The following is a 7,052-nucleotide window of genomic DNA, read 5'->3' on the forward strand; positions in this document are numbered from 1 at the left end:
TCAGATGCCTAGATCTCAATACAAAAACACAAACTTTAACAACAAGACAATACGCCTCCTCCAGGAACCAACATCCCTATTGTAATATGCCCCGAGAAAAGCAATTTAGCCGAAGCACAAGACAAGGACTTCAAAATAGCAATTACAAATATGTTCGAGGCCCTTCAATAGAATATGAATAAATGCTTTAATGAAAACAATAGAAACACAAACAATGGAATGAAATGCGGAAAACTGTACAAGATATAATAGGAGAAGTAAACAAAGAAATATAATCACTAAATAAAACCAAAACTGAAATAAACCTCAAAGTGAAAAAATCAGGAAGTAAAACAAGGTGTTTAGAGGTAAGCCTCACCAACAGATTAAAAGACAAGGAAGAAAGATTTTCAAGTCTTGAAGGCATGATGAGAAGAAACAGATAGCTCAACCAAAGAAAATATTAATTCTAAAAGCATCCAGGCATAAAATAGCCAGGAATTCTGGGACATGCACACACACACACACACACACACACACACACACACACACACACACACACACACACACAGAGGAAGGAGAAGAAATACAGGGCAAAGGCATAGAAAATATTTTTTGACAAAAACACCAGACAGGACCAGAAAAGAATCCCTATACAACATGTAGTCATCAAAGTGTAGCTATTTTAATATATGACAAAGTAGACTCCAAACCAAAACTAATCAGAAGTGACTGGGAAGGATACTACACACTCATTAAAGAAAAAAATCCCCCAAGAGGGCATCATAATTCTAAACATTTACACAACAACACAAGGACCCTTGATTTTAGAACAGAAACCCTACTGCATCCAAAAATCACATATTGACCCAAACAGTGGTAGTGAGTGACTTCAATACCCATCTCTCTCCAACAGACAGAACATCGAGACAAAAATGAAACCAAGAAATGCTGGAGTCAAGTAACATCATGAATTAGATGTACTAAAATGTTGGCGTCAAATAATACCACGAATCAAATGTACCTGAGAAATATCTACAGAACATTCTTTAGAAATACTAAATACTTTTGATTAATGATGACAAATCCTTTATCTAAATCACCACAGACTTTCCTTTTCAGCTCTATTATCTTTTTAACTCTGTCTTCAATGAATTTTCTTTCAGCCTTTACTGGTTTCTCTCTCTCTTCCGCACTCTTGTTAAAAAAAAAAACAACAACCCAGATTCACTTCTGTTTTCTCATATTCTAAGGACACATTGCATGTGAGGATGTAGGCACTTTCTACTCTTTTCTTCATATCAGGATGCCGTGCTGCATGATCCAAAACAAGCCCTTTGATTAAGCTTGTATCAGTTTCAGATTTATGTTTCATCTCCATGATCTCAACCATGAAGAGGTCAATGGGTTCACTTTTTTTCTTAATGGCCAAAATGGAGTCCACTACAGCCTCTGTTAAGACATCTGCAAGTTCTGCATGAAATCGATCAGGGTTGTTCTGTCCATCTCTCTCTGCTTACTTTGACTTGTTCCCGAAACCGGAGTGCCTTTTCCTTTGCAGTTTCAAAACCTTCAGTTATTATCCTGGGTGGAAGACCCTCTGAAATGTAGAGGTCGGCCTACTTCAGCAGCTCCCCGATGATAAGGACATTGGACATGGTACCATCGCCAGTGATGTCATCCTGGGCTGTAGCTACTTTTGCTATTAGAGAGGCTGTTGGGTGTTGAATTTGCGTTTTGTGAAGCAGCACATTGTCATCTTTAGTAAGCTTGATGTCTTCAGCACCAGAAACAAGCATCTTCATGGTGCCTTTAGGCCTCAAGTTGGTCCTGAGAACATCCTGCAGGTCACGTGCCGCGCTAATGTTCACCGCCAGCGCTGCCTGCGCCCGGGCCACCTCGGCTTTGGGACTTAGGGTCTTCACCGCTGCCATGGCTGGCCTAGCTCAGGGAGAGGCCTAGAACAACGTCAGAAATTTAAGTGTTAAAATTTGTTTTTTGGTAACCATCCTTTTAAAGCTTTGTGTTTCATTTAAATGGTCAAATTTATGCCAGCCTGGTGCTTACTTGGCCCAGGCTGACCTGGAACTTATGATTCCAGGATTGTAGACATGTGCCATCATACCTGGCTAAAGGAGGGTGCTGGGGGAGACTGATGACCTTTCCTTCAGATTGTATACCTACAATGCAAAATAGTATCAGATCCCAGACAATGTTAACAAATCACAACTCTTCTCACCAGTGGTCACCTGGTGTTCTTGTTTAATTCTATAGCCAGGCAAACATTCATGTATTCTTATCCTTGTTTTCTTCTATCATACTCATTTAATCTTCATTTATTGGTATATTTCTTGTGTTAATTAACCAGAGGAAGTGTTTTTTTATTTTTGTTTTGTCATAATATTTGAATACCATATTTTGACAATTTTCAGCCCTTAGATATTACAATTTCAATATTTTCGAGCTTCTATCACTTTAAGATAGTGTTCAAATTTTCTGTTATTTGAAGATAAATAAGCTGTCTTTTTGTTTACTTCTTGTTGTTACTGTTGTTTTTCTTTTTAAATGTATGCCGAACTAATAAATAAAAAGCCCAGTGCCTGGAATGGGTTAATTCTTTTGGAATTGTTAGCTAGTGGGGTCCCATTGACCCCAAATCATTACAGAGTATTTCAGTTTCTCTTAATGCTCAGAACTTGATGGTAAGACCATATTGCTGAAGATACCACATGTTTGAATCACAGAACATGGAGAAATCCAGATGATACTGACCTGGGACCGTCATTCCTCCTGCCTAGCTCTCATAGGTTGGAAGGTGCTAATTACACTACCGTAGGGAAAAAGTAATCACCAATCTCACCTAGATGTGAGCTCTGTGAACTATACTAATGATTTACTGGCAAGGTACACCCACTGGTGCAATAATGGCATGAATGCCATGGGAGTAACCAACCACTTTCTGATTGGACATAAGGCTCACTCCACAAGATATAACTCACACCTGTCACCATTAGTGAGGCCAAGAACTTGTGGATAGACAAGCCGAAAGTTCTAGAGGAGAACCTTCTATTTTGATAAATGAACATAGTTTTAAATTAGCTCCTAGTGGCTTGTCTCTATACCCGTAGATTAGTGCTTCAACTCTCATCATAGTGCTTCTTTTTGTAGTGGAAGGTGATTCATACAGAGACCCGTATCTAGTTAAGGTTCAGAGACTAAGAGACTGTGTAGTTATCAGTTCTACATGAGGTCATCTATCTTACACTTCCTCATTGTGAGGCTCAGGAATTATTGAAGAATAATGGGCAGAAAGATAGTAAGAGACAGAGGATGACTACAAATAGTATTTTCCAAACACAAAAGGGCAGTTGTGCATATTAATTCACGGCAGTTGTAATAGCATGCAAAAGACCTGCATAAGCTCATGCCAGACGAAAATCTCAGCATGAAGTTGGGAGGTGATCAGGAAGTCCCACCCCTAGCTGAAGAGCTACTGGCAATTGAAGGCTTCTTGGAGGGGGAGATTCCTTTTTCTTTAGGGGAGAGTGCCCCTGGTTGACCAGGCTCCGGGATATGCCTAACACACAACAGTATATGGACAACACAAACTGGAACAATGCACTAAAACAAAAAAGAAATGATGTAATATTGGATGAGTAGGGAAAAGTAGTAGATCTGGGTATGTGTATGAATATGATCAAATTGAATTCTCAAAGAATTAATGAAACTGTTATATAATATGTCTGCATTCTCAATTTGTATTCTGTTCTGAATAATGGGAATTTTCCATATTTTTGCTTAGTGATGTTCTTTGGTTATGGAGCATTGCATCTTCAAATGTTTCTGTCCGCTACTCACTGTTTCTGTTTACGCACATGCTGGGATTCTCTACCATGTACCATGATCCTCTCTATTCTCATTTATTCTTTCTGCCCCACAATTGCATCAGTTCTACAGAACTGGCCATTTCCCATCTCCCCTCAGCTCAGTGAAGCTGATTATGATGATTATTTTTGTTTATTCATCATCGAGTTAGGGAATTCCCATTGGATATTTTTAATTCTAATTTTTGTTGGCCACAGTATCTATATCATTAGTCACTTTCTGAGAAATTAATCAAAGATTAGATTTTTTTAAAGTATATGTTCTATAATCTAACATACAATTAGTTTTGACTTTATTTTTATTGTCCATTTTCTTACTTGGCCTTCTTTTATGCATTTGTGCTGGTTTTAAAATTTTGTATTTGATTGTGTGTGTATAAAATCACAGAAGCTATGGAGGCTATTATTCCTAAGAGGATTAATTTCAACTTCTGCCAGACAGTTAGAATAATGGGAGATCAATTTTGTACACAGACGGAGCCAATTAAAATTCGGTTTTGCCTTTTGTAAGGTCTCATGTATTTATAGTTAGTATAGCCTTAAGATGTAGTCCTTTAGCAGCTTAAATACAATTTCGGGAGAATTTAACAGGATCCTGTACACCGTCTAGGAACTGGCATACACTGCGGGGGAGAGGAGGGCAGGATGCCAGGCACTGCTATTTTCGTCTCTTTGGAAATTTTGTGTTTAAAGTCTCTTTCTGTGGTGCCTTGAACCATTTTTGGCCACTCAGCATTGTGAGATTGTGGGAAACTCTGCTTCACTTCTCAGATTTTAAGCAGTTTTACTTAACAGGAAATATGTTCTGGGCAAAGCAGGTTAGCATGTCAGAGCTGTCTCAGTGCACTGCCTGTTCCCTGGGATCTTGACCCTGCAAGTTTTGGAGGCTGTGGTATCTCAGAGACACTTCAAACATATGTATTTTTTTTAAAAAAGTCTGTGTGTGTGCGCGCACTCGTGTGCGTGTGTGTGTGTGTGTGTGTGTGTGTGTGCCATGCCTCAAGGATAGAGTCAAATGACAGTTTTCCAGAGTTGGTTCTCACCTTCCACCTTGTTGAGCAAGGGTCTCGCTTGTTTCTGCTTCTCCTCTGTGTATTCCAGGCTAGGTAATTCTCTTGTTTCTGCCTTCCATCTCACCATAGCAGTGCTGGGATCACAAATGCATACTACCTAATCTGGTGTTTTATGTGAGTTCTGAGGTTTGAACTTAGGTCATCATGCTTGTGGGGCAATAGTTTGTAACCATGGAGCCACTTCCCTGGGCCTCAAACATGTGGTTTTACTCAGGTTGTTTGTGTTGAGTAGGTGAGTCTGCTACCAGAAAGTTCAGTGATAGACAAAAATTCCTCTTTGAAAGTGATTTTAAGTTAATAATTCTTTTGTGGTTATCTCTTGCTTCAATTGTCCTGACACTTCAGGTAGCCTTGCTGAACATCATGGTCCTCTGCTGATCTTCCTCTCGACGCCCCATTTTTTTTTTTTAAAACACCATCAAAATGGTGGAAGGAAAGTCACTTCTTGATTGTTAATATAATATGTTGATTTCATTCTCTCAGGATCCTATAAGTAATTAAAAGTGATTCTCTACTGAGCATTTCTAGAATGATTTGAGAATCCATGGAAAGCCTATGCCTGTTTCTTTTAGTCTTAGTTGATGTGTTTCCTCCAATGAATCACTCTCCTCATACCCTTGGTTTCCTGATGGTCTCTTGAGTGATCTTGCTCTCTATTGGGAATTCTTTTTCCCAGGAATTCCTGTTAACAAGACTCAAAGTAGCTTTGGGTTGGCTCCCTTTTTCATCCCACATTTTGTTCACAAGAGACAGTCAGTATCTTTGCCTTTGCTGTCAATGAAAATGAGATTTTGTTTAGTTTTAGCATACCCTTCTATGCTAGCCTTAGGCTGATATTTACTCCCATTTGTTTTTAAAACCCTTAAGTCTTTTCTTGTATCATATAGCAATCTGTTTGATGGCTCTAGATTCCAGGAAACATATATAAGCCCACTGACTACACTTTGATGTCTGTCAGCCTCTGGGGAAAATCACATCCCAGATCTCTTACTGACAGGGTACACTGACAGCTCTCTTAAAAAAAATCTCTACTCAAAAGACAAAAACAAAATAAAAAAAATTGAAAACATCTTTTTTACTGTTTCTTTTCTTAATGCTTTTTGCCCTTTCATTCTTGTGGAGCTACCTTACCAGTATGTCATAAACTGGGTAGCTTTAACCAGCATATTATTATCTTAGTTCTAGAGGCTAAAGCCCCAAATTGTAGAATTGGTAAAGCCACACATCTGTGCAGAGAAGTCTTTCCCATGATGTTTCTCAGCTTTGGGTAGTTTTCTGGTCATCCTTAGCATTTATTGTCACCCTCTAATTCTCTCCTATGTCTCTGCCTTCCCATGAAGATCCTATAAGGACATCAGTTATATTGAATAAGTGACCCTTCCTAATTATTCCAGAACTTAGTTGCCTTTAATTGTTTTTGTTGCTTCTTAATGATCTTAACTCTATTATAGATAATCATGTATTTGTAGAACTTTCTCCTAATTTAGTACGTTTAGATATTATCTATTGGCTTCCTGTGGTTTATAAGGATTTTAACTCTGCTGTAACTTTCAGCATAATTCCATTACATTTTGATTATTTTATCATCATGCTGGTAGAACATATTATTTTCTCCTTAGTCGATGGGGATGGTTATATTCAATTATTTGCTATTGGAATAGATTTTTTTTGGTAATTTCAATTTAATTTTATGTAATACATTGATTGCTTTATACAGCCTTAAGTAATATGTAAAGCTCAGAAGACTTCAAGCCCCTTTACCTCTGCTATTCTATTTTTTCATGCATATTAACTTTGATATCTTGTTCTTTGTTCTATTAGCTATTGAAAGAAGTATGGTGACATCTTATATAAGCTCCTTTTGTTAAATCTCATTTCTGCTTCTCTGAAGTCTGGTGTAAAGCACCTCTTATTAGTACATCCAAATGTTTTTCTTCCTTCTTTGCAGTCCATATTCATTTAGGTTTACTTCCTATGGGAAGACTCATTAATAAAGACACCCAGTGGTTAGCACTGTGGAGATGCTATGTCACTATGCCAAGGATGAACTTTCCCATTGCTCTTTAGGAGCACCTAGGAATGCTTCCAAAGGAACTGGAGAGTGAAGTCTCATTTT

The 7,052-nt window shown here is 38.2% G+C and overlaps 1 pseudogene; it reads right to left on the reverse strand.

Annotated features, from left to right (window-relative positions):
• Window positions 1–1,014: 1,014 nt before the first annotated feature.
• LOC102905899 (T-complex protein 1 subunit zeta pseudogene) lies at window positions 1,015–1,943 on the reverse strand (annotated as a pseudogene).
• Window positions 1,944–7,052: the final 5,109 nt, after the last annotated feature.

Source organism: Peromyscus maniculatus, chromosome 7 (assembly GCF_049852395.1).
Source record: "Peromyscus maniculatus bairdii isolate BWxNUB_F1_BW_parent chromosome 7, HU_Pman_BW_mat_3.1, whole genome shotgun sequence".
NCBI classification, from domain to species: Eukaryota; Metazoa; Chordata; class Mammalia; order Rodentia; family Cricetidae; genus Peromyscus; species Peromyscus maniculatus.